Source organism: Trachypithecus francoisi, unplaced genomic scaffold (assembly GCF_009764315.1).
Source record: "Trachypithecus francoisi isolate TF-2019V2 unplaced genomic scaffold, Tfra_2.0 Contig00834, whole genome shotgun sequence".
Lineage (NCBI taxonomy): Eukaryota > Metazoa > Chordata > Mammalia > Primates > Cercopithecidae > Trachypithecus > Trachypithecus francoisi.
In genome coordinates this window covers 20,675-26,263 of record NW_022680933.1, presented here as the reverse complement: position 1 = coordinate 26,263, position 5,589 = coordinate 20,675, and the positions used below count along the sequence as shown (strand labels likewise).

Below are 5,589 nucleotides of genomic sequence, written 5' to 3'. Positions count from 1 at the left end.
GGGAGGCAGAAGCTGAAGTAGCTGAGCCTGGGCAACAGAGCAAGACTTCGTCTCCAAAACACAAACACACACACACACACACACACACACACACACACACAACAGAACATAATCCTCTTGGATCAGTCTTTCCTTCATGAGATGCCATGATCATTTTTATCAGCTTGGAAGACCTTCAACAGTGTATGTATACTAGTTCAACAACACTATCACAAAGAGAAATGTCTGTTAATAGAAAACAACGAATGTTAAAGCACTCACAAGCATAGGCCCTATCAGCTCAGGAGTTTGTAAACTTCATCTTGGTCTAGGCCTACATGTTGATCTTCCTCACCAGATTATATTTCACTCTGCAAAGAGAATACAAAATACTGTGATTGGGAAAATGCACTTGACAGGATAGCTATATTTGAGCGCTTCCATGGCCAAATGTTAACTTGTCATTTTTTTAAAGTTTGGAAATATTTTGAAGGTAAGTCCCAGGGCAAGTATAAGTTTGTGTGTCTTCTGAATAGAATGCTTGCACAGTCACTTAAGGTGGCGAAGCTAGCAAAGTAATGCCTTAAGGCTCCTGGCAAGAGACACTGGATATCTCTAATGTGGTTTGAGGCATCTCTGGGACTCAGATACCTTCAACAGCACCCCCAGCACGCGCCCCGTCGTACCCCAATCCCCTCCACGCCAAGGCCCTCCTTCCTCCTTAGCTGTGGCCCCGACAGAAAAGAAGGCCCATGGCTGCAGTGCCACATGTAAAGGATGAAGACCTCGAGGCCCTTCCCCTCTGAGTCTCCCTCCCACCGACGACCCTCCAGAAGCCCACTGGCTCCTCCTCACCCTCACTCACACTTCACCTCCCAGTTGGATTGGCCTGTGGACCTACCTGCTGCTTCTCAGTAGGAGAGAAAGAATCCAGACCTCAGGAACTTGACTCCACAGCTCCGAGGCATTCACCACGTGGGCGAAGAGATAGAGTAGAAGACACCCAGTGAACATGTGCACTGAGGTGGGTGCCCAAAGAGCATGCGCAGTGAGATATGTGGTTGCCTTAAGGGTTGTAGTGTCCTTCCTTGTCCCCCCTCCCCCCGCTCTTTCCTCCATCCCTTCCTAGGACCCCACTAAGGACTTTGGAATCCAGCCTCCCTGTGTGTGTGTTTTTTTTCATGCCTCTGAGACTCAAATATCTCAATATTACCGTTCAAAACTCACTCCATATTCACCTGACCCTCCCTCTATGGCCCTTGTTCCTCCCTTTTCCAGACCCCTCAAGGGAGCAAGTTCATTGTGGTGTCGCTGACTTCTAGTAGAAGGATGAGGATCTCTATCAGGCCATGGACCAAGTGGCCCAACCCATGGGAAGTCTGCCCACTTTCCCTCACACTCACTCATACTTCAACTTCTGGGAGGACTGATCTGTGGACCTACCTGATGTGTCATAGTCAGCAAGAAAGAAGTCATGACATTTCCTCCCACAGCTCTGCAGGGACAGAAGGCAGACAGCAAGACCCATGGGCAGCAGGAGCTTGCGTAGGAAGAGACTTGCCCATTGAGCCAGGGACTTTCAGGGACAGCCAGACTTTTCTCGCTGTCACCATGATATCAGCAGACACTGCCATCACACTGGCTGCAGCAGGGAGGCCCAGCCAGGGCTGCATGCTCTGTGGAGCCAGCAGGAGCCAGGGACAAGTGGGATCCCCACCTTTTATGAGTTGGGGAGGGAGCTTCTGGGTGCACTTGCAGCTGTAGACCCAGACCTCTCGCTCTATGGAGCAGGCAGGAGCCCTGCCCTCCCTGGCGGGACTGCAGCCACCCAAGTTGTGGCTGCAGATCCAAGTCTCCCTGTCCTCTTGGGGGAACTGTGAGCAGGCAGGATCCCTGCCCTCCCGGCTGCAGCTGCAGCCAAACGATCCATGGCTGCAGACCCAGGAGCTGGGGACAAGTGGGAGGCCCATTCCTTCAGATTTAGTGGGTCGGGAGCTACCTAGGAGCAGCTGCAACTGCCCTCCCAAGTGCAGGACCCAGGCGTGTCTGCAGCCTGCACTCTCTGAAGCCCGGGAAGGCCCCCACTGCCACTGCAGGCTCAGAAGTGTCTGCTCCCACTGCCTGATCTCTACCTGCTCCCAGCAGCCACTCTGATTTCAGAGCAGGTTGGGAGCTGAGCCCCTACACTGTCACAGCTCAGCCAAGTGTGCACATGGCCAGGCCAGTACTGGCATGCCAGCCCCTTGCCACCTCAGACACCGCCAGAATTTGATTGCTGAGGAACATGAGAGGGGAAACCAAGGGGGTTCTGAGGGCAGCTGGGTGGTGGCCTGCAGGTGCCCCTTGGTGTGAGCAGCCTGGGCACCATGGACTGCGGTGGGAGGCAGACAGGATCCAGAGCAGAAGGGGGCAGTCCCTGGTAAGGCCCCACCTTCAGGCCAGGGACTGGCCAGGCTGCCAATCCCAGAGACCAGAGTGTGGACTTGTGGTGCCTTTTCTGGACCCATCCATGGCTGCCCATGGACCAATGTACATGCACTTTCTCCCCTCTGAGGTCCGTAAATGCCTGGGACTCAGCCAGAGCAGGGCAGAGGATGGAGAGACAATGGGACGACCAGCTGCAGAGAGGAGCTACCCTCTCCAGGGCCTCTTGTCTGCTAAGAGCTGCAGACGTTGGAAAGACCTGCCTGCAGAGAGAAGCCACACTCTTCAGGGCCTCCTCTCTGCTGAGAGCTGAACACTTGACCAAACAACCTGCCTACAGAGGAACTACCCACTGCGGATCTCCTCTGAGCTGTTCTAACACTCAATAAAGCTCCTCTTGTTAGTTTTTTTAAAAAGTGAATATACAATTTATTTAACGTTCGAACTTCATTAAGATATGTGCAATATGGCAATTTTATGGGGGATTAAACCCTACCTAGGATGATTGCTTGCTGGTGCTTAGCAACAGGGTCCAGTTCACACTTAGCACTAATTAAATATTTTATTGAATAAATACAATACCAAACAAAATGTATTCAAATGCTTTCTAAAAAAAAAAAAAAATTTAAAGGTCTTTCTACTCAGGCTAATGACTAACACAATAAAGGCAGATATGCTAGTTAAACATAATTGGCTGATTTTATACAGCACCTATATCTTTTAGCCCACAAGTATATTATTAAATGATAGAGAGCATCTAATACAACCATTTCTACAGAATTAGGAAATAAATTTCTAAGAAAGATTTTACAAACCCCATCTTTTATACCCACCCCAACAGTCTAACTCTAAAGGGGATAAAGCCAATGACTTTCCTCACAAGAGCTCATGACTAATGTAGCTTTGCTATCAAAATCTATATTTCTGATCCATTATGAGCATTGAGATAAGATTCAAGTATTCCCAAAGAAAGAACCACAATGCATATTGTGATCACCTATTCGGCAACAACGAGTACTGCATCCAAAACTCTCATCCCAGGAATTAAATAAGGTCAGCCACATTCATGGGAATCTCCTCTACTGCAGTATTGTAGAAAGTCTCAATGTCACGACAAATCCTCTTGTCTTCTTCAGTAGCAAAGTTTATAGCCACACCTTTCCTCCCATATAGACCCCCTCTGCCAATTCTGTGAATATAGTTTTCACAATTGGTAGGTAGATCATAATTTATAACCAAAGACACTTGTTGCACATCAATCCCGAGAGCCAACAAGTCAGTAGTGGTCAGAACATGGGTTGACCCTGATCAGAATTCCCTCATGACAACCTATCTCTCCTTCTGGTCCATGTCACCATGCAGAACAGAAACTGTGAAGTCTCTGGCATGCATTCTTCTCAGTCAGCCAGTCCACTTTGCGCCTTGAGAAAAATAACAGCCTGCGTAATAGTCAGTGTCTCGTACAAGTCACAAAGTGTATCCAACTTCCATTCCTCTCTCTCTCATCATTAATATAAAACTGTTTGATTCCTTCAAGGGTCAATTATTCCTTTTTCACCAGAATTCGAATTGGATCTCTCATGAATTTTTTGGTCACTTCCAACACATCAGTTGGCATTGTGGCAGAAAGCAACACAACCTGAATACTTGTATTTAGTTTTTGGAAAATCTCATAGATTTCATCCTTAAACCCACGGCTCAACATTTCATCTGCTTCATCGAAAACAAACATTTTGATCCATTTTGGAAAAAGAAACTTCTGTTTCACATATCAAACACTCTCCCAGGTGTACCAATAACAATATGTGGTGCTTCAGCCTGCAGTTTTTGCATTTCAGTTCGAACATTTGTTCCACCAATACAGACACGACAAGTTGCTCCCATATAGTCTCCAAGTGCCAGAATTACCTTTTGGATCTGTGGAGCCAGTTCTCTGGTGAGGGCCAATATTAGTGCTTGGGTCTCCAACTGTTGCAGGATGGAGAAAGCAAATGTGGCTGTCTTGCCAGTACCTAACTGAGCTTGAGCAATCACATCATACCTTTTCATACAGGTAATAGTAGCTCTCTGCTGAATAGTGGAAGCCTTCTCAAAATCGTAAGCATAGATGCCCCAAAGAAGAGACTCCCTTAAAGTCATATCATCAAAGTTATCAACAATCTCATTCCAGTTGCTGTCAATTACACCATCGGGGTCCATTCCTTCTGGGCTGCCATGTTCTCTGTTATAATCCATGGAGCCACCAGACATGATCCAAAAAAACACTAAGTGCCCCACTGAAAAGTCCTCTTTGTCTTGTTTGCCCTCCACTTGTCTGCATACCTTATTCTTCCTGGATGCAGGACAAGAACTTGGGCAAGGGCGCCACCAGCCACAGAGGTTTCCAGCCAGAAAATCGACACCCCAAAGATCCCATAACACCCGTATCTGCATCCACAGGGCATTGTTTAGTAAAAAGAAAGGGACTTAAGAGAGCTTTTGTTTCTTTGCCCAAACAATCTCCTGCTTTGAGAAACACTGGAAACACACAGTCCCATGTCACCCTTAGTGGAGGATGTATTTCTTTTGTGACAGAAATAAGGAATTTTATGTCTGTATTTACACATGCTTTTTTCTAAGGATGTTGCTCTGTTGCCAAGGCTGGAGGGCAGTGGCACAACTCCTGGGTTCAAACAATCTTCATCCTGCAGCCTCCCAAGTGAGTGGTACTACAGGTGTGGATACAACACCTGAGCAATCGATTCATCTATTTTTAGAGAGTGGTCCCACTATGTTGTCCATGCTGGTCTCAAATTCTTGGGCTCAAGAGATCCTCCCACCTTGGCCAATTTTTATACATGCTTTAGTTAATCACTTTTTTCTGTGATTCTGGGTTTTCTGCCATGCTTCCAGTGAATGTAACAATAGAAGATCTTACAGGGCAATAATCCTACTGCATTTATAATCAGACTAACAATTATTACACTTCAGCTTTTATGTCACCATTATGCTTAAATGACACCATTGACCAAGACATAGAATTAAAGATTCTGAGATTTTGACATTATTAACAAATCAACTTGAGAAATATACAATCGTGCACTATCAGGAAAATTCTTGCCTTGAAACTCATGTAGGATAGGCGAACCCCAAAGTTTGAGCTTATTCCAATACTTTTACTGAATAGTACTGCTCCTTTCTGAACAG

General features: G+C 46.6%; 1 pseudogene across 1 annotated transcript; it reads right to left on the bottom strand.

Moving 5' to 3' along the window:
* Positions 1 to 3,370: 3,370 nt before the first annotated feature.
* On the bottom strand, positions 3,371 to 4,681 carry LOC117089405 (annotated as a pseudogene). The gene has a single exon (XR_004439583.1). The product of XR_004439583.1 is annotated as a eukaryotic initiation factor 4A-II-like (transcript).
* Between the last annotated feature and the right edge of the window lie 908 nt (positions 4,682 to 5,589).